Below are 22,949 nucleotides of genomic sequence, written 5' to 3'. Positions count from 1 at the left end.
TTAAACTTGGTAAGAAAGCAAGTTTGGGCAGTAGATCTGTCAGACCGGTTCACCCTGGACGGGACAGCGGTCCATCACCAGCCTTTCAGTACTCACTCAGACACACCGGGGAACGATTTGAAGTCTCCAGTCAATCTGATGTGCATGTTTTTGGACTCTGGGAAGAACCTGGAGTACCCAGAGAAAACAGGCACATAGAAATGCTGAAGTCACAACCAAGTGCAGTGTCACCTTGCCGTGACAGTGCTGACCAGGGCATCGCGGTCTGATGGAGGTCTGACGTAATGCCAGAATAGAGAATCATATAAACCGCCTGTGTATATGGACCACAGGAGTGCGTACACAAAAGGATGAGGATATAAAGGCCCCTCTCTCTCTCTCTGATGATGTCAACCCTACAGATCAGCAGCTGCCTATAGATATATTCCACCACAACCTTTTCACCCTTAACCTCACACTATTGTCGACATTTTTGTCCGCTCAATAAATTATTAGATGTTGTTTATTTCAACAGGATGTAATCATGAAAGCAATTCATCACCCTTCGTGTTTGCCAGAGAGCAGGTTGTTGAGGGAAACTGCGTCCTGACGCCAGTTAGAATTTGGATAAGACTTTAAAGGCACGTAAAGCTGGTGGGAATAAAGCAATAGTGAAGCCAAAAGCCAGATTTAGAAACAAAGAATGGCAGTTGGTAGGGTTTAAACAGGCTTAAACACAATTACGGCTCCCTCGAGGAGGCAAGAAAAAGAAAACACAGCAAATTCTATTTTTGTTAAGGCTAATCTTATCATCAGAGGCGGAATATGCAGCTTTTCTCTGCATTCAATTAACAAGTGAGCGTAAATAAGAGCAGTCGTGATGTACCACAGATTGGGCTGTTGTCAGGCGAGTCCTCCTCTGTTCCTGTGCAACACTCTCCGTTGGAAAGCCTGACTTTAAACCTCATCTTTCCTCAGCTTTTAGAGAGGTGGTTCTTCAATCCAGTGCTGAATCTTGAATCTTGATCATTGGCTGCGCTGAGACGACACATAGCTTAATCCACTGTAATCAGCGGTAATGTTTCCACTGGCACAGACATTTACTAATAAGTGCTTTAAGATGCCCAAAGCTCATGTCAATTTTTAGATACTTCCACCAGAAACTTGAATATTTTTTTTGAAAAATCCACCAGGTTTAACTACTTATATCCTGAAAGCTTTCCCAAACTGCAAGCATGGTTGGTCAGGGTGGGGAAAGAAAGTTGTCGAAGCAGCTTTTGCTCCATCAAAGGGCATTTGATCATGGCAGTGAAAGCCAGTCTAATGAAGGCAGAGGTTTGAAGTTCCATGAGGCATAGTGTTACAGGTTTCATTAAAACCTCCCACACAGGCAGAACTCGGTCGGAAGCGCAAAATGCAAAGTGATATTTTGAGGATGGACATATTTAACTTTTTCAGACTGTGAAAGATAGACTGTGGACAAGTTTAGACGTTGTCACCAGAGAACGACTCACAGCATCGAATGTCATTGACATATCTTTTGTTACGAGGTATACTTTCCTCATAAGCCTTTTGAGGAGAACAAGAGATTTTGAATGGAAAAGGTGACTAAATCACATTAAAACTTGTGATACAAGAACGCTGTCTTCTTCAGTGAAAACACCCACTATGACGAGATTGTTGCTATCAGCTACCAATGATGCAATTTTCCACGCCATTACACGCAGACTACAGACCACTGCGGAGATCTTCGGTGCAGCTTGAAGGCTGCTGTTCTGGCCAGACAAGCAGCGTGCAACTATTCAGGGCAAAGGCACCAATGGTTGTGACCCCTGCTCCACCTACCAAGCACAATAATCACAAGGTGTGATATTTTTCTACATGTACAATGAATAATGGCAACATTTCTAATATAGATCACCATTTAGCTATTAATACTTTATGGTGGACAATTAATCCTAAATTCAGAATTCCTCTCTTTTTGCGTCTCTACAACATTTCAGTTGCCCCACTGTCCTACGCAAAAAAAAAAAGCCATTAAAATTAAATGAAGCTCCTCATACGGTTCAATATACGACCCCGGTCAAAGGAAATGAACTCTCAGCTTAACTGCGATGACCTCGGGGTTTATGGTTGGTTTTATGACTAAATAGAAAACATTTCATGCCAGGCAATCAGTCAGAGCTGAGCCCTATGCTAATTGTCAACTGTAAATATGTTAACAGCTCCGGTTGCGTAAAAATAGACAGTACAGGAAGCTGCAGCTGCAGTGGAGCTCACAGAGTGGGAGGGTGTCAATAGACGACAGACCATCTGCATACAAATAGACTGCACCTGTTGTTAAGATGCACCAATGTATAAATGTTGGCGTTTTTACCTTGAAAATACTGCAACAATTGTACGTCATGGCTTGATTAAATTTGATGTGAGGAAAATGCATGTGGGTTAAATGAAGCAACTTGCCCCAGATTCTTTTATATTAAATGTTAAAGTCAAAGGAAGAACTGAAGAGGCTCAGGTGTGACACGCATCAGTGCTGCCCCGAGCAATGAATAAACAAAACCGCGTCGGGGAGAATAGCAAGCAAGGTAGGATGTTTTGAAATGTATGTATGATAAGTTCCATCCACGGTCTGACCGAATGAGCAATATATAACCTGTCTGCTGCTTGTTTCCAAGAGCCAAGCTGGGCGACCTGGTGTGGATGCTCGCGGGCGAGACTCTTGTTGCAACTTTTAAATATACCGGTAGTTTGTGAAGTGACTGTCATTCCGTTTGGAAACTTTTCTAAGGATAAAGATGGCGAACAGGAGACCTTTTACTACTTCTGTGGAAAAACGGAACCCCCATTTTCTTCAGGTGCTAGTCAGTGATACCTGAGAGGAGCTCAAGCTCTCATGCATGCATCCTCCTGCTACATCAACTCATGTGTCGTGACCTTTAAGGCACTTTTTGAACCTTAAAGCCCGTAACCATGGAGACAAAATTTGTAAACTAATTGGGTCAATGTGTGGGTGATATACCTTCATCGGTCTATGATCATACTGATAATGTCCTTTGTGTTTGTCCTGCCATCGCGCTGTAATCATCCTGATTAGGAGCACACTGCTGCCGTACTGATGGTGTGATAAAGAAGTCATCTGCAGAAGGAAGCGTTACCAGACACACCTGCCTGACGCTGCAACACTCATCAGCTGGTGATTGCTCAAATGGCTTTAAACTGTGCAAAATGTCTATAAAAGTGAGGGATGGAATGACCTTTGAACTATACTGCAACAAACACTTTGACCTTTTGTGTGACTCCCCCAAGGCCATTAGCAGTAGCAGCGCACACGCATACCAACTCTGAGCCGTCACAATTGGAGTAGGATCAGGCTTCACGTATGCGTCTACGGAAAAGGCAGCAAATAAATGAATAAATAAATCTTCCCAACGCCGTTCTAAACGGGTGCACCACTGCCTCACGTTGTAGCTTCAGTGTTCTCAGATTCCATATTTCGTTTTTCTTTCTTAAGTTAATTCATGGTGATTATGTTTTTAAAGTGTTCCCAGATTTTTAAAAAAAAGGTGCTCATGCAAAGAAAAAAAGTCTTGTTTTAGAATAGGAAGCACTGCTTGAAATGATGAAAATGAGCATTTGCTTCAGATCTGTGGCACTGAATATGGATCAGCTTCATAAAAAAAGTTTTTCAGTTGTCCTGTTAACAGTCAGGCTACTGGACAAGGTGCACTCACATGTTTAGTGTTTGACGCACTTGCTTTCAAAACCATTGTAGTCAACTGTTGTCGGACTCTTTTAAAAGCTTCAGGGGTAGAAAGGTTGTGCATGTTTGGCTCATGAACGCTTTGTCAGGTGGAAGAAATACTGAGGGCTGGGAATCGTTGGGAAAGGACATTAAAGAATGTCGTGCCATCCATTTGTCTCTCTCAGTGATTAATAGCTGGTGTTGGAGAACCCAGTATTCTCATGTTACACAAGTGACCTGAGGTTGTGCCGCAGTTGTGTAGGTGGCAAAAATAGCTGGTGCATTTACGAAACATTAGAAGGCAGTTTATTAATACAGGAAGCAAAAAACAACATATTTTACTGCTACTTTATTCGGTGATTATTCACTCTCGAGCCTTTAATTACCGGTAAATCGTCTTGCCTGAGAAGATAGAGTTCATGTCAACGAAGCTTTGCGGGCGGGCTGTGCACAAAAGAAAGAAGTGTATTAGTCCGAGGTTCGGCAGACGACTCGGCTGGCTTCGTCAGACACAATTCACACGCTGACAGCTGCCGTTTGAGTCAAATGAGGCTTAATCGCCACCATTTGGAGCTATTGTGACACAGGAGGCTGACATCTCTGCAGGGGTGTCATCACAACTTACGCATCTTTTACTGCTCCGTAACCTTGGATCTTATCGTGCACAGCTCTACAGTAAATACAGAGTCAGAATATTTCGAAAGTCACGGGAAAATTGAGCAAAAGCACAGCTCTCACCTTTTTGTGCTTCCGGGGGGACTGCACCAGTCTTTGGAAACTGTTGCTGAGAACTTGCCATTGGAAGTCTTTAATCTCTTTCAGATGTTGCCTGTGATTACATCTTAATTACCTAAAGTTTCTCTCCAAAAACTCATTTGCGCTCAACAGCCTCAGTCCTCGTTTCCCTCTCCTGTTGTTTCAAATCCATGAGCGAGAGAGAGGAAAGGAGAGCAAACATTGTGCAACAGCAGAAACATCACTGAATAAAACATAAGGTTCCCAGTGAGGGATCACAACAACAATTTGAACCTTCTTACTTGATCAAAATGTAGCGCCCGTTCCTCCATCTCACTGTAATGTGCAGATCTGGGTTCAGGCACGGGAGCACGGGTTGCCTATAGAATCAATTTAACTAAATATTTCAGCCTCTCTTTTACATACATGTGTTTAAACATAAATATTAATGGAAAAACTGTGGGATGTCGATGAACACATGCAAAATCAGAGTGTTTTTATAAAACAATGAAGCTAGTTTGTGAGGCTGCGGGGCGGACGCTTGGCAAACCTCAAGCATGCCCGTGCCCCCCCAGTATCAGCAGCAACAGACGTGCAGGCTGATCACTCCAGGCACCTCGACGGTAGTCGTGAGGAGGAAGTGTTGAGCATTCACTTTACGCCAGTTAAACCCGTCCCGGTTAATGAGGCAACACCAGGAGAACTGTTTTTGCTGCTCCGATGAGCCTCTGCTGTTCTTACTGAGTGAATTTCTTCTTTCTGTTAGGTGATTGTGAGCAGCTCACATTCCCAGCGCCTCCACAGAAATGTTGTCACGCAGTGAGCACGCTGACCCAATATTCAGTCTCCGCCCTCTGTTTTTCTCAAGTGACTTGTTATTTCTTGTTATTTCTGCCTCTCTTCCTCATAGTTTTCACATATACCTGTTGCTGATCCTCTGCCAAGGCTATTTCAGCCAATCACAATCCCTCTTTTCCCTTCCGTGGGCCTCAAGGACGCGCGGGACTATGAAGCGATCACTGCTCCACGTGCTGAGGTGACTCAGAGAAATGACGTTGCGCCCGGCCGAGGATGGAGATGGATGCAGAAGCTGTAGTGAAAGGCAGCGTTTAATGTTCTGTCTCACCGCGTTTGGAGTTTCCTCCAAATGGATCTTTTTCAGGGATGCTGGCAGCAGGCCACGGAGCATCTCTCAGGAATGCGACACACTCTCTGACCTTTCATTCTCTTGATTCACTCACCACCAACACTGCAACGCTCACGAGGAACCTGACGTTTGGGCCCTCGGGCCCCTCCCCTGTCTCTGGTGGGTCTTAATTAGCCCTTCATTCAGAACATGGGAGCTCACTGAGAGTGAGATTCTCTCATTGCTATTGACACCTGGGATCTTTTGTGGTGCTGCAGAGTTCAAACTCTTCTCATTCGATGCTATAGAAAACATTTCTGCTCCATTTCACCAGTTCATGGAGCAGGAGATTATGGTTCTTATTGGGAAAATGCAGGGCCAAAAGCCCATAGTGGAGGCTGATGACAAATAACATCTAATTGCTTATTCCAATATTTATTACAGGAGTTCACTGGTTATGTCATAATCTCTCTAATGTTATTGAGGAGGACTTGGACAGATGTTCAGTTGAAACCAGCAGAAATTCAGCTTGTATTGATGAATAACATAAGGCCATTAAACATTTAAGCATAAACACTTTCCTAAAGATACATTTCTGTCGCATGAAACCCAGTCAGAGGAGGATGTGCAGGACAGCGGTGGCCAGAAATGATTAGAACACCTGACAGATGGATAAATTCCTGCTTTTCCCCTCAGGATCACCGCAGTGCATCATCCTCCTCCATCTCCACCCATCATCTGCATCATCTTCTCTATCTACGCCCATTTATCTACTCTCAGGTCTTCCTCTGGAGAGGCCCATCCCAGCTCCTTTCACCTTTAGAACATCGAACTGTCCTTTTTGATCCTATACATGCTCGCCATCATCAACATCATCAACATCTACAAATATGGACCTTTTGTTGTCTCCAGAACTGATTTCATTTCATAATGTTCGTATGCGGGTTGTTGCTCTGGGAACAGCAACTCTCAGATGAGGTGAGTCCTGAATTTGGTTCCTCCGTTACGCAGCAACTACAGCAGCTCACCTCTCAGTGTCAGTATATTTCCTGAGCACTAAAACAATAAAATTCTTTCCTAACTTCTGCAACTGCAGCCAAAGGCTTTCCTTAGACTCTCCAACAAATTTGTCTACTTCTTCTCCAACGTACCCAAATCTGCTGGGCAGCGTCAAGGTCTGAGGAGGCCAATCCAACACTTTTGTTGTTCCGGAGTCTTTCTGTCTCCGATAGTTCCGATAGAGTCAGAAGAGCTACTGGAGCCAAAATACTGAAAACTGTTAAATATACCAACTATTGGAAAAGATCAAGTTTATCAGAGGATGTGTTGAAAAATTCTACACTTGCTGGAATCCATTTTTAAACTGTTGAGAATATTCCAGCTGCTGATATTGATTCATGATTGTGTTATGCTGATGCTTATCATCAATCACCCATTGATCTCAATGTGTATAGTGTTGCGTGTACAGTACTTTTTACCTTATTTCTTGATGATCTTAATCCTTTCTGATCTATATGTACTTATATATATATATATTTTAAATGTTTTACTCATGTAAGATCTGGTAGCGAGGGGTCGGACAGGGCTCTGGAACAACATCAGGCTCTGGAACATTTAATAAACTGGATAAACTTTCCAGTTTCCAAGCAATGCTTGCCACATTATGCATGTTTTGTGTGTAAATATTCGCAATAAGACTATTAGAGCCACATTCAATATGTTTGCAAGACTTCGTCTCATACATTTTTCTCCTGAAACTTTTAGCTTTCAAACCAAAACACACAATGGTTTTTATTAAGACGAGCCATCATTTTAGACGTTTCTCTCGTGATGCTGTTGTGTTACTCCAGAGTGGTCCTCCCAGGGAACACAGAAGGGCTCTCAACACCCACTGTACAGCTAATGGTCAAGGAGCAGGAGTGCCGGATGTATTTCTGGAAGCCCAACATTTTTTTCTGGAGTGTTTTTAAACATAAAAAACAGCCAAACTTCTTCAAAGTAACTGCAGCCATGTGTTCCGCTTCAGGGACTAAAGGAGGGACAGAAAGAGAGACACTTTAAGTTCCCCCTCTCAGGGGACACTGTCTGAGTCGGGCTGCATCTTGTCCTAAAATGCAGCGCCTGTATTTGAAAAAAGGAAGATTTGGATCATTTGGCAGAAGAGATGTGGCTCTCAGTGACTAATATGGATGTTGTAGGCAGCAGCCATCGAGCGACTGCACTGCAGCAAACGCAGAGAAGAGCAGCTCTTTGTTTCTTTAGCAACACTGGAAAATTAGATGAAGGCAAGTCTTTGATTGCGATGTCAGCATGTTTTTAAATGTTTCAGGAGTTGGATGGACATCAGCATGCACATCACATTCAGCCGTCTCCATTTTAATCCCCTCAACTTGGGAGGACAAATGTCCCCCTAACAGCTGCGTGGTGCAGGTTTGAGCATCATTCTGTGGCTTCTTGCTGAAGACAAAGTGTCTACACATTTACATAACGGTTAAAATAAAAAGCAGAGCAGCGTTCGGAGGGAGGGGAGCCACGAAATGGATGGCGCTCAACACCTCCAACTCAGGATCGCTCAATGGCGCCTTTTAAAAAGCTCCTTCATCCGCGTCCTTAATCATCACCACCACCAGCCGAATCCTTACACACCACAAAAACGGAGTTTTCTTCAACCCCCATCACCTTTGCAGGAAACACGCACATCTTTCACACCCTCTACATGTATTTAAAAAGGTGTGAAATTGTGACCGGAGTTGTTAATATCACATTTTCGACATGCGTGCTGTTTCTGCCAGGCTGCAGCCTCTGCTCCGCGGCCTGTCAAATATAAATCTCCCTAATGAAAAGGTTGCACTCACCTGCCACAGAGGCACATTCAGTGATGGGCCCCTGTCAGGGGACCCTGGTTGTTGTTAAGGAATTTAAGTGTTCTGCTTAATTTCCCTGGCTGCAGTGACGCAGTAAAGAAATAATTTACTTTCCTCATAAATGCCTCAAGAAGATCCTTGAAGATCAAGTAGTCGCGTGGCCAATATCTCATTAGCTAATACACCTGTTAAAAGTTATTGCTTTTATATTGGAAATGTTCAATTCAACGCGCAGCAGAGATTTAAAAGTATGTAAATCTGCCACTACTTTTATCTTGTCTTCATCCCTCCTCCTTCCTGACGCACCTCTCGAAGCTCCGCACGGCCAGGAGGCGTGCCGCCGTGTGCGCGCAACACCCCCCTTCCCGCGCTCCGGCACAGCGCACACGGGTGTCGGCGGGAGCGCTGCGCAGCGGTGGAGGGACTCTAACAGGGGGATGGAATATTCTTCTGCTGTCAGTTTTGTGTCCGCGTCGGGAGCCCGGTGAGTGCCGATTCCAACACTTTGAACCTCAATTGCGCGATAAGCGCTCATGCAGTTGCTGAATTGGCGCACCGAATTTTGGCAAGTAGTTTTCTTGTCCTGCACTGGGAGCCGTCCCTGCACAAAATAAATCGCTATGACATAATTAATTCTTTTTTTTCTTCATAATTATCCATTGAAATGTGCTTCTGTGTTAATCTGAGCTCCCGCGTCGCCTCCACCTCGCTGTGCGCAACTATTTTCATTTAATATGATAAAGTCAGAGCTGTCCCTCATGATGCTTTGAGGGGAGTATCGAATCATGCCTTTCCCCCATCATTCTAAAACATTTAATAATGTGTCTGAGGACAGCTGCTGTTTTCAGACAGTCTGAGACATCCAGAGGGGCATTCAATTTAGCAGTGAAGACAAAAAGAGAAAAAGCTGCCAGTGATTCAGTTTGTCAGGTTTTGTGCAGACTCACGCAGTGATCGTGAGGATTTCCCTTACGTTAAATGGCTATTTGAGGCTTCTCCAGGGGGGCTGAATGCAAGTTATGGGATGTTCTGCATCCACATTTGTTGGAAATCTACAGATGTGACAGACATAATTGAAAGTGAGCCACATTCACAAGGCTGACAGATTCCAGCTGGAAGTAGGCTTTTCCCACAATTAACTGACCAGCAGAAGGTCCACTTATGCAACATTCCTGGACAAACCCCCCAAAACACCAAAGGCACTGTGGATTATGGACGTTGTGGTGAATGTGAGGGGTGTGTTTCAGCATCTGCACAGGATTCACCAGACCGTCGGACTGGCTCGTCGTGATAGAAAAAGGTAAAACAGTAAGAGATGCACAGCAGCGAGTGACTGGCAGAATTTTTTTCATATGTTTTCATGTGAATTCCCGTCACTGGGCACGTGCTCAATGGCCAATCCCATTTCCACGCGAGATTTTATTATCAGAGGCTTCTGTGAAGATTATTTGCTTAGATGCAACATTTTATTGATTACCAGTGAATGAATGTCCAATACGTCTGGCGGTGATATGGGAAATATATTTCTGCGGCTTCCTGCAACAATAAAATGGTGCTGGTGAGGGGAAGGGAGGATGACAGGTCTGTAACAGAACGCAGGCTCTGGTCTGCTGTCAGACATCTTGATATGCTCTTTGACCACAGCATCACTGGCATTAGCTCACAGGGATGACGCCTTTACAAGGAAAAAGGCTTCTTAATTTATGCAGGACAAGACCAACAGGTGATTAACAACATTTAGCACCTTTCATTTAGTGAAGGGCTGAAAAGGTCCCCACGGTGGACTGGTTTTGGCCACAAAGACACATTTATTCCTGATGCTTAATTATGGCGCTGGAGTTATCTGGGAAAGAAAAATAATGACACCATTGCTGAGCCGAGCCAAGGACAGGGTGTAGCTGCTGATTATACCAGACTGCGGATGGGCCGTGGATGGCTGGCCTGTGTTAACCTGCTAAACGCGCTTTTACTGGAGATGAACAAATGCCATCGTGTCCCGCTGAATTTTGCGCAGAATTACAGTGCTTTGACTGGATTTACATGCTTTTATTGCGGCTGCATGTACACTTTGGACTGTTGGGGCATGTGCTTTTCTCAGTGTTTCCATGAGTGAAAATATAACATGGTGAAATGAACATGTATGCAACGCTTGGTGACCCGCAGACCGAGGAGTTATCGACGGAGAACTGAAGCTTCAGGTGAAATCGAGCGCTAACAGGCACCGTTTAACGCAAACACAATGCTGGGAAAACAAGAAACCATTCAAACTTGATAAACAGCATGAAACAGAATGGAAACAATAAACAAAAACTTGACCCCACTTGATTCCGATGTTGCATTGCTGAAGTCAAGTGGTGGAAAGACGAAGGCGTCCTGACAACGACGTCTCTATTAACATCAATGTTTGCACACCATCGACCCCAGAAGTGAGTGCTAATGCACTCAATTTGATAAATCCTGAGCGCTGATTCCAGTCATATAGTCACATTGGCTTTTGTCCACGCATGTAAGGGAAAGGAGCGTTTTGTATGTACTAAATCACTTGTTATCTGGATGCCATTAGAGTGTGACATGAATATTTCACAAATATGAATTATAACCTGTCTGAAGAAAACCAAAGAAAAGGGCTGTTTGTTTAACAGGGATGTATTTAGTGGTACTTTGTTTCATTTGTACCATTTTTAACATCAATCAGAGGTCAGCCTCTAAAATTGTCCGGGCTATTTATTAGCATGTTTGAATTTTTTAGTAGGTTTAGTATAGGAGAGTAAAGACTGTATGTTTTGGTAGCTCTTTTCCTTTTTAAAAAACAAACAAACAAAAAAACACCCATCATTTTATTTCATTGGCGATTTGTGCCCAAAGGATCTCAAAACAGAGACATTCTCAATGTTCTTCGCTGGTAAAAGAGTCAGTGAGTGACAGCATGTTTCTTCTTGAGGCTTATTGTTATTTTTTATCACATGTAAAACATAAATCGGTTAAGTCTTTATGGACTGACCACGTTTATAAACCTATAAACCCGGCGCATGCCTGAGCACATCCATGCACGTTTACGTCTTCCTCCTGTCAACAACTCAGATGTTTCCAGAAATCCCCTTTAGCAGTAAATGTTCTTAGCATCCGAAGCAGATGACAATTCAGATCAGCAGTTATGCTCTGGATGCTGAACGGCTGGAAATGGGGGACAGTTTGGAGACACTTGATTGGTCGTCAAATCAAATGTAGCGCCGAGTGAACTCTCAGTGACAAGTCGAACACCAGCAGCCACCACATAAGAGAGAGTTTGTGCACCTTCTATATATTTACTAGATTTTATCTGGCCCAAAAGCATCTCTGGGGCACCTGTTGTTGAAGATTAAGACATCAAGACAGTCCATCAACTGGCTGGGTTGAGAAAAAGAACCCTTGAGCTGAACCAGACCCTGATTCAAAATGGAAGAAGAATAAGAGCTTTTATGGCTGCTAGTGGCACCGAGAGGCTGTACTGTCTCTGCAAGACTGATGGGTAGAACAACAAAATCTACTTTTGTTTTACTTGTCTTACAGTCTAGTGGACTTGTGTCATTCTAAAGAAGGTAAAAGGATTAAAGATTATACAATCTCAGGTCATGTTCTAAGGATCCGATGTGTGTTGACATAATATGACTACGATTCCTGATTCTCTAACACAGAAACAGGAGCAACTCAAGGTTCATGATGATGTTTAAGGACACTTATGTTTGCTACAGAACTCAGGGATCAAGCCGACAACCTCCGGCTCATCCCAGTGTCCACTGCTATCTTCTCTGAGCCTCGGCTGCCTGCACAGCGTAGCTTTTTACCTCTTTGCATCAAAAACTTGTTCATTTCTTGCTGTTCGTGATGGACAAACTGCCTTCGCTCTCTGACGTGTGGATTTCTCACATAAATTGCATTTATTTAGGCCTCTACTAGAAATGATTGACAAAGGACGACAGTGCGTGACTTGTGGCACTTGGCGCGTTGTGAGCGTGGCCTCAATGTCAGATTTGGGAAGACAAAAATAAGTTCTGTTCTGAGGAGCAGTGGAGGCTGCAGCAGATAGGGCCTGTACTTGTCTGTTGATCCATCCTTTCTGATCAGGTTTTGAGGGTTTGTCAGAGGCGCGTTGCTAAATCCTGTTCAGTTGCAGCTAAAGCAGAAGTCGGTTGCTCCGTCCATCCATGATTTCCCTTTTGAGACACAGCTGGTTTAGTCTGCTGTTTGTGGTGTTGGAGGGGACGTCTTGTCTCCAGCCATTACCTGTGCTCCTGGAGCTACACACTCATCTAGACCACAAGGCCAAAACTAGCTAGGACAGTTTGCTTTAGATGGCTTCACACAAAATGCACATGGCAGCATATAAACCGCTCAGTAGGCATCGCCTTCCCCCCCTCGGTAGTACGACCACCAGAGGGCTCGTGCCTGACAACCGGCCAACCGCTCAGCAGCCAACGGAACTGTGAGTGGGCTCACACATGCAGCCCAGCGCTGCAGCACCTTCCAGCTGGATTATCTTTGTGCTGTATTCTTTTCGTTGTGCTTTTTATGACTGCAAAAACCTCAGAAGAGACCAGTGGTCTCCCTTTTTGAGCTGGAGTTTAAATGAGTGGACTTAAAAATAAAAGATTTAACCTCACTCCACCACCACAAGTCCAATCATCCAAGCTGAAACTCCACATTCGCACTGTCAGCGAACTTTTGTGTTTGTGTGTGGGCTGGAGGGGAGGGCATCGAACCCACATCATGCCTTTGTCCAAAGCAGCTGAGTGGGAGTTCGAATCTTCAGAAACCGCAAAAAGAAGATAGATGGTCTCCAAATGATGTGCCTATTTTTAAGTATTTATTGATGGAACATGGCCACAGAAATCTTCGTTGTAAAGTCTGTTTTTAGATTCGCGCCTATTTTTAGTATTTACTGAAAAAAACGTCGCTGCAGAAATCTTCTGATGTCCCGTCAAACATACGAGCCACTGACAGGAAACGCAAAAACATAAAATATGCTGCTTTTGGAAAGACATGCAACACAGCCCTTGAAGCGGTGTTGCTATGGCAAAAAGACAAGAGTCAGTAAAACATTGTACATCACTCCCTCTGTCTATAAACATGTAAAGCAGCTACCATGTAATCGCGCAGACCAAATGACGGACCAGCAGAAGCCGTTGTCATTTTCCTCCTTACAATTCCGAGCCCTGATGTTCTGTCCCTGCCACCATTTTGCCTCACCAGGCTGATGATTTTTATCCGTGCTGCCCATCAAGTATCCGAGCATCCAAACCAGGGTGTCAGCGTGTTGCCAGGGAAGTCCTGAATGCTCAGGCCGGCCCTGAACTCTGGAAGTGTTCCTAAAGATGTCGCTTATTGGAACGACAGTCAATGTTGTCACAGGCTTCTCCCCTCGGCTCTCCGCGGTTCAGGCTCAGAAGGACGCGCGTCTGCAGCTCAACTGCAGCAGTTTCAGCTGGAGACTGACACCCAAGTGATGCGTCAGTTCTGGAGATGCCTGTGAGGGTTGACGGTAAAACAGCCGAATGAATCCCGCTCACGAGCGAGCAGCAATTGATCTCATGTTGCAGAGTTTTTTAGTGCTTCTGCTGATTGAACGTGTTTGGGAAAAAAAGTGGATGCGATTGTGAAGCGATGCATTATTCAGTCTCTTGAGAATCCGCAGCGACCTTGAGGACTCATCCCTGTTGCTTTCAAAGCACCCAACTCTGTGTGGGAGTGTTGGAGATGCACCATGTTGCCGAAAAATGAGTTTTATGATTGTGGGGCTTTTTCTTTCCACATTTTCTGAAATTCTTGCAGCATTATTCATCTTTTTCTGACACATCTGACAATATTTTCAGCATCTATCCAATAGAAAAAATCTCAATGTCCTTCTGAGAGTGAGAAATGCAGAGATTTATGGCTGCACCTGGCAGCTCTGCACCATATCCATCCCTCTTTTATAATAACTAATGAATGTTTGCTGGTATTATGTATATGAGCGGATTCCAAAGGCCAGTAACATAGAATGTGAGCTGTTAGACAGGATGGAAATGACTGCTGACAGGATTAACATTTATATATGCACATTATGTATTGTTGACATAGTTCCTTAAGGAGCTTAGTTAGAGGCTTGTGCATGCGCGGTATTCTAAACAATCCTACATAAATCCTATATAGAAGCACCTTGAGTCGATTACTGTGCCAGTGTTCAAAAAGCAGGCACCAAAGTGTCTGTAGGGCTTCTAAATAGGACCGCCACACTTCGTGGTGTACAGTGCCATGATGACAGGATATGATATAACTGTGATAAAGTTTGATGTCACACATAAAACGATGTGATACATACTGTATATTTTTTGCTGATTGTCAATTATGTACATAAGACTAGATGATAACTGAGCAAACATATGCTGCAAACCCCCCTAATTAACTGTTCCGTTAAATTACAAAAGAAAGAATGTTCCTAAACAGTATACGGTATTCAAAAGCGCGCTATAATGTTGCTCTTTAAAATCGAATTTAGAAACAATAAACATGACGTGCATTAGTTTAAAAAGCAAAACAAAAAATGGGGGCAAGCACAGATGGCTGGGTGCTGCGTGAGAAACTGCTGCAGCGTGGCAGAAGCATGCTTCTCTCTGCTAACAGCAGCGTTCATCTGGTTGTCTACAGGCAGCTGTTGTAGCTTTTGTTTACATCACAGCACGTGTCTCGCTGCAGCGCCGGGTTCGTATCGCACGCTTTCCAGCAAATGCGGAGGCTAATGAGACTTTAGTTGCTTGCTGAGAAACCAAATTAATGGACGAGCAAAACGATTTTACATGCAACCTAGCAACAATGTTGCTAAGACTTTTTTTCACTAGCTTTGCTATATCTGTCATTTGTCACAGAGTCAGAATCAGTTGCCACCTGTCCGGTGCAGAATTTAGCACATTGAAAGCACCGTTGCCATTAAAATGGAAACATCTAAGTAAATTTTATATCTTTTTTTCTTGGCCACTATATCACCTTCCAGGGTGAGGGCACTGCAGCCCATCCCAGCTGCACACAGACAGGGTGCACCCTGCATGAGACGCCAGCTCATTGCAGGGTCCTATGTGAGCATTTAGGGTAATCGGTACATTGCTCAAGGGTACCTTGGCGCTGATCTGAAGGTGTCCTGGCACCTCTCCCTGCTACCAGAACACCTTCCATGCTTTGTCAGCCTAGTCCGCTGCAGACTACCGTGTTTATATTATTATTTTTAAATTCATATACACACAGACAAGTTTATCACTCCAGTGACCATTTTAAGCAGTATTACTTTGTATTACTAATGATTTTTAATGCTATTAATGTCCACCGTACCCCCAAGTCAGTTACATCTAGAGTATATAACTTGCAACATGTAAACATCGCAAAGTAAGTTTACTGCTGTAAATGGGACAACAGGTGGAAAGGAGTGGCAATTAGTGAGACAGATTCTATTATGGGATGGTTCTGCAGACCATTTCTCTCTGCTCTTCCTTTCTGGCAGCAGGACCACTATCTGTTTTTTTGTGCATGAACAGGAGGAGTGCTGCCAACGCCCTATAAAATGACCTCCAGCATGCCAACCTTGTGCATGTTTCTGTCTCTGATGGAGACAGATGCCACGACGACGGCGTGAGGGTGCGATGTCTGTGCTCGCGGCGCTGTGCTGCCTGGCGGGCCTTGCCAAAGAACACCAAACATTGGCGTCCAGGTGAGAGAAGGTTCGTGCTGAGCACATGTGACAGACGTGAGGGAGTCTGGAGCTCCATGTTCTGCTGTCTGCACCATCCTCCAGTAGGACCAGTTTGGCAACGGTTTGGAGAGGCACAGCCTTCCACAGAGGTCTCCTGACTCCTGTTGCTGGGATGAGACACTCAGAACCATTATTAAACCATATGCTGGTGAGCTCTGGGGTCATGCTGGTGCATGGGAATGCCTGAACTGATGCGGCTAGAGAGTTGATGTTATCGACACCCGTCTGTTCCCCAGAATCCAATCAAGGGCCTCTGCGATATCACGTATTGTTACATCTAGCACCACGTCACACCTCAAGCTGTCCAAGAGCTGACTGATGCCCTAATCCGGGTCTGGGAGATATCCCCAGGAAAGCATCAATCATCTCATCAGGAGCGTGCACAGACAGTGGAGGAGCAGACAGGCACACGGAGGCCGTGCACACAGCCGAGCTACGTCAGGAGCTTTCTGGGGGAAACTCACAGAAGCTGCATCATCATGACAGCTCGCCTTTCCCCTTAAATCCATAGTATCTCACAGTGATGGTCCTTTGGCATGGAGGTCTGACAGGGTTTTGGTAATATTTATCCTCTCTGAGGGGCTAAACCCAATAATAGTTGAGCTTTATCACAGGGTATCCTTAAAAAGAAATATAGGCAGTTGTGTTTCGGCTCCTGTCTGACTGTTATGAGCCCAGGTGCCACTGCAATGTTTGACTGTATGGAGCTTTTTTTTTTCTTCTCCAATAATTTCCGGGTGTTTTATTAATATCTGGATAATGAAAACATCCCAAGTCTCTTTAAATTGAAAGATGAATCTTGTGGCTGGGCTCTCTCCTGGTGTCAACTGTCGCTCCGTTTCCTCTTCAGGGACTGTTTTCTGTGTGTGCCAGCAGGAATTGAGCGCAGGACTCTTCCTATTGGGGCGCTGGTTGGCTCACATAGTTCTCCTCGAGTGACAGTGCTGAGAGTGCCAGTTTGTTAAATGTCCTACGTCTTTCAACACATCGCTCTGAAGAAGCACTTTCTAAACATCTGTAAAAAGCACAAAACACCTCCAGAACCAAAGCTTTCAGGTTATTAGTGTATTTTGAAAGCAAATAATTAGAATAATTATCCTTTTCATGTACCTTTTTTATCTATAATGTGAGCAGAGCATTAAGATATGTGGCTCTGTTCATCACCAGGCTCTGAAAATCTGTCATTTTAACCACCACTGCATCACTGATGATTTCCACCCTTCCAGCAATGTTAGAAAATTCTCTCATTTTTGATGCTAAAGGCTGCTGCAGGAACAGACTTTTCTATAAGCTTGCAGGTTTTAATCACCCATCCGTTTCCAGCAACGCAGAGCAGTGAGTCAGCAGCATTTCAAAGGGACGTTCTGTAATTGAATTTACCTTTTCAGAAGGTTTCTGCACGTGTGCAAATGAGTAAAACATGCCTCACAAATGACCGTATCTCTGGATCACCCTCCTTTTGCCATTTCCCTCACGCGCAGAGATCCACAAAAAATAATGACTCGGGGGATGAGTGCCAAGCACCCGCTCCTTTTTGGTTTTATTGCCTTTTTGCTACCCAGGGTACGTTCCCAGCATCTTCTTAATTAAAACATTTATGAACCAAATCAGGGTAGGAGCTTTCTTTGTCCCAACCTTGATGTACACCAAAGCAAGTGAGAGGAGATTTACTAAAACAAAGTGACCTTTTCCTGCGGCCTCCTTCATTGCTGCCTGTTGATGCGTTCAAGGACAGCGGGCGTCCACAGCTTCTTAACTAAATTGATATGTGATTGATGCTGGCACAGCATTGAAGTCAAAACAGAAACTCACATTTTTGCATGAAAAATTTTTGCTTTTTTGACTGCCAAATGGTGGAGTCATCCGGTTCATTGCCTCCAATCCATTTACACCAAGGGCTCCTCATTATACGCTAGCTGTTGTGGAAATACGAAGACACCAGGGGATATTAAGTTCCCAGTAGGAGGAACTGTGCATGACGCGAGCTCAAATTATATTCATGTGGCTCGTTATGTCAGTGTTCAATAGCTACTCGTGAGTGTGTAAATGTATATGTGGTGGGGGGGGGGGGGGGGTTATTTTTATCTAATGACACAATGCTTAAACCTGACACAGCGACTCTTGAAGCAGATGCCAATTCACTGAGAAAATACTTAATATGCTATGTAATACAGTGGAATACTGGATATTTACATGATGGGAGGACAGAGAGAGAAAATTGCACCATTAGTTTCAGTCTGCACCACTATCGGCACCAGATCGATGCTAAACAGTCACAGATATTTATGCTCAATCCGGAACGAACAAGCTTCTGTCAAAGGAAATAAGGATCAATAAGTATTTCACTAAAACCCTGGCACCCCAGTGGGTAACACTGGGAAACTGAAGCAAAGGGGAGGGCAGGGTAATTGGAGGAAGGGGTAGACAAGGGATTTAAGTGCGAATTCTGTCAATAGTTTTTGTCATTATTGCTGGCAGACGTTTAAAGACATTTGCTGCAGGCTGTATTGGCACAGAATATACAGCTTCAAAGGCCCCGTTAAAGTGTGTGTTGTTCTTAAAAAGTTACATTCAGAAGGTCTAGTTCTAACCATGACATTGCTAAACACTTCAATAAATTGAAGATTCGGAGAAAACAAATCAACTGCGAATACAGAAAACTTCTTGCTGTTTTTTAAGAGAACCTCTCGCGGAACTTTTCAGTGCCGAGCTCTGTCAAAGCTATCTGCATTTTACCAGATCCACCATGTTACAGGCACCAGCTATTTTGAAAAGAGCTGAGCTTAAATATTCATCACAAATACCAAATGGCTGAAGGGCACATAAACAGGCGTAGTAACTGTGGGTATGTTGCTGCTCTGTGGAATTTTTTGCTTCCATTTCTCACCGTTCCTCTGCTGTTTAGAGAAACGGCTGCATTGCTAATTTATTGATATGGTCTTTAGAGATTTCCTAATAAGACTTATCTAGAAAAGTTTCAACGTCATTTCATAATCTTTCCACTCTGAAGGCATAATTAATGAGGCGAATATCTGTGAAATGAGGCAATGAATTGCATCAGCTTACACATTCTGCAGATATTACATACTTTCATTAATGGAGAGAATGTCATGAGACTCTTTAACAAGAATAACTTCAGAAATAACTCCTTCTGTCAGTTGGGGGTGTAAGTGGGAAACTATAGATCAGGTCTTCCATGCCCAGCTTTCTGGCAATCAATCATCATTACTTCAAAATGATATCCTGCTGTGATGCTTCAATAGCACAACTGTCCTAATACCACGATTCCCAGACAACTGCACCTCATCTTTTGCCGGCCTAGATGTTAAACCTTATATTGTGTGTAAATCAGCTCTAAAACCAACTGGTGCGGCATCATTTGTGTAAGTCGCTGCTGTGACTGTGTTAACTGAAGCTTCAGTGGTAGGTTTATTGTATAGTATGTATAGTTTAAGTGCGAGTATAATATTGTTATTGGGGCACCTTTGTGTTTTCAAGTGTTCTAGCTGCTCAGTACTAACGGGTGCTTTCAATGACCTGGATATGTAAATTTTAGCAAAGGCACACAGCCGCTATATTCACCTTCAGCGCTTTTGTCCCTGTGCTACAAATGTATCTTATAGATTCTATCAGCTCTCCCTGTTCTGATATCAAAGTTAAACTGTTTTGTTGTTTTCCTAGTAATGAACTTGAGGTATAAGGGGCCATATTTAAATAAGGTACGGTTTCATTCTTGATATAGAAGTGAGCCATTCTAAAGTAGTTATAATCTGAAGAAGCTGCTCAAACTGTCTGCATGTGTGTATATGAGGCAACGCGATGAAGCTTTCAGAATAATTGTAAATTAGAGTGACCTGAGCGAGGAGCCGCCGGCGGAGCGCTCGCCGTGAGGGCAAATCCAAAAGTCAATCGCAAGCGATTACTTTTGTTCTTCACCTCAAATAGCTTCCCTGCTCTTTTAACAGTGCTGTAGGTACAAACGTGCACGTCTCCGCTCGCCAAACATAAAGAGATCAGATGTGGCCACGGTTGCATTGGCGGGGAGGATTTCCTCTGCAGGAAAGCGTGTGATGTGTTAGCGCCAGCACAGTGTTGCTAGTTCCCAGTGATGCTTTGCAACGTACACACAGAAGTTTACACATTAACGACTCTTCTGTGTTGGCTGTGATTAAAAGAATCCGCTGCGCAAATGTTTAATCTCGGTAAAGCTCATTTGTTTCAGACAATGAATCGGCATTTTTAAATCAGGCCATGCTTTGCTTTAATGCAGGGGTTTCCAATGAAAGGCAAACATGGAACTAGGAGCAGAGACGCTTCCTTCAGGGGCTCAGTTAAAAGGGAATACCTTCATACCTTCTCAGGGTAACGGCAGGTGACAGAACTTGGTACCGACAGAATCAGACATTAACTGCTCAAGTTACTTTAAAGTAGTGCTGCAGATCCTGGAACACACACACACACACACACACACACACACACACACACACACACACACACACACACACACACACACACACACACACACACACACATACAGGCTGAAGAGTTTAATCACTGCCTGGTGAATAAAGGCTTGAGAGGATGGTTTCCTGTAATTACCGAAAAATGCAAATTGATGGGATCTGATGGTGCCACATCATTCCTGCTCCCCAGCAATGACAGACCTCACGTGGCTGCGACCAGAACACTGGATTCATTACCGAGCGTGTAGTGACATGCAGTCCCCCCCCACCCCACTCCACTGTCCCTCTGGGCTATTAAAGAATTCCACCATTCATTTCACAGCTCGATTTATCAACTTCCTTGCTGTGATTAAGGTGATTCACACTAGGAAACAACATGTTAAACAATGAAAATGACTTCTTTTCATGACATAAGCTGGAAACAGTGTTTGCTCACAATGTTTGCTGATGAATTAAAGCATGTATCTGTGCACAGCGGCAGCAAATAGGTTGTTGATGATATCGTAATCTGTCACCAGTGTTCCGGGCATATTTGTGGCTTCCTCCTGGTTTGACGGTTCATCCTCATACAAACGACAAGAACGCAAAGGTGCTCTCGAGTTAAGTTTGAGTGTATTAAAATGGATGTCATTTTAATACACTCAAATTCCTCAAATTCCGGGGAGCCTCTGCCTTAAAAATCCGTCCACGTTCAAAGTTGAGCGCAGGGGAAGACATGGAGACATGGAGATAAATAAAAAGACCAACAGATGCCTGCATGAAAGATGAACAGATCATGGTGCAGAGGCTCATGATTGATGATTCAGTGTTTGTGCCAGCACCAACATTACTTTCAGACGTCCTCCGCTTCAACTTTTTAGTGTTATGTGCTTCACTTGATTGTTTGACCTGCAATGGGGTGTAGAGTATGTGCAGGCATAAACAACCCTGAATATTCATCTGCCCAAGCTCCTGTGGATGAGCTAGAGCCATTTATGGCTGTAGAGTAGCTACTGGATGCTTAGAATTTAAGTGCGTTAAAAAGTGTCTTTCACAAAGTCATGCTGGGATCAGTTTTCCAGCAAATAATGAGGCTGAGTAAACAGAAATGTGTTGGGACAAAGACTCTCCTCGACATGAAGAGACAAGGTGTCACTGAGAAGAATATTGCCTGTCAACCACAGCACCAAAACAGAATCCAGTCTCTCAATGTCAACTAGCAGTTTGGCAACGTTAATCCCATTGCCCATTACCAGGCAGCGCCAAAGCCTTTGGGTTCCAGGGGGAGTATAGCTACAGGAGCGCTGGACCAACAAAACTGCAGAGCAGGCTGGTAGCAGTAAAGTTGCTGGGAGCATTGCCAAGGTAATAGTGAACTGATGCTCAAAGCACCTGTGGAGGACAGCGTAGTTACTCTGACACCTCTTCCTCAATGATTGCAGGTGTCCTCTGGGCACTGAGGGGCAATAATCTGTGAAATTTCTCCTCTGGGGCTAATATTATGGCTTTGCCCTTCTTCTGCATCCGTGTCCCTCGTCCTTGAAGATCAGGATGCTGCTGCATGAGTTGCAAAGAATGCATCCTCGTTTGGCTCAGAACAGGGCCCAAAGCTGCCAACTGCTGTTGTGAAGAAGGAAGGGGGTTGTGGAAACAGCTGATAGTGCGGCCGACATCTTAAGGAAAAGAAAAAGGTTCAAAATGAAAAATTCATTCGGGTGATTTACCATGGCACCATAAACAGGCGCGGCGCCTCTCGTTTCCTTTCCGCTTTATGTATTTTCATCCGATTCTATTGATCTAATTTGGTGATGAAGGAAGAATGCTAAAGTCAGCCAGAGGAAAGAATACCAAGGTCCTCTGGTAAAAGGACTGAACATCCAAAGGCTCATACATAAGTGAAAGGAAAGATCGATTGAAATGTTCTGGAGGCTGAAAAGTGCCTGCCATCTAAGTCTAATTAAAATGTAGGTATATGGATGGTAATGGCATGCTAACGGGGTACTTTTAATTTTTCTTTGACTTGAGTATGCGGCGACCAGTGACACACAGACACACAACACCAGCGCGCACTGCGCGACTTACACTCGTCGACATGCTTTTTGGACAAGAGCCCTATCGTTCCAATTGCACTGAGTGGTGTAACCACCCACGTGCCCACTTTGTAGCAGCCAGTGTTCTTGCTCGCTGACCTGTGTCCTTGTTTCGAGCTTGAGTGGGTCACTCCTTGTGCCACCACAACTGGGGTGTGATGGCAAACGAGGAAGCTGCAGGGTGCTTTACCTGCCTGCTTCCTGCGGCCGTT

The 22,949-nt window shown here is 44.1% G+C and overlaps 1 protein-coding gene across 3 annotated transcripts in view; it reads left to right on the top strand.

Moving 5' to 3' along the window:
* The window catches only part of htr1fa (5-hydroxytryptamine (serotonin) receptor 1Fa), a 33,067-nt gene that overhangs the window by 4,375 nt on the left and 5,743 nt on the right, over positions 1–22,949 (top strand). The window contains exon 1 of one of the 3 annotated variants that reach the window (XM_057045575.1): positions 8,795–8,933. The exons of 1 other annotated variant lie outside the window; for it this stretch is intronic. The gene's annotated coding sequence lies outside the window, so the exon portion shown is untranslated. Of the gene's footprint in view, positions 1–8,794; positions 8,934–9,725; positions 9,750–22,949 lie in introns of those variants that run through there. One more of the 3 variants, XM_057045582.1, reaches the window with a different exon arrangement.

The sequence above is a fragment of the Takifugu flavidus genome, chromosome 1 (genome assembly GCF_003711565.1).
Source record: "Takifugu flavidus isolate HTHZ2018 chromosome 1, ASM371156v2, whole genome shotgun sequence".
In the NCBI taxonomy this organism is placed as follows: domain Eukaryota; kingdom Metazoa; phylum Chordata; class Actinopteri; order Tetraodontiformes; family Tetraodontidae; genus Takifugu; species Takifugu flavidus.
This window is presented reverse-complemented; position numbering and strand designations above follow the sequence as displayed.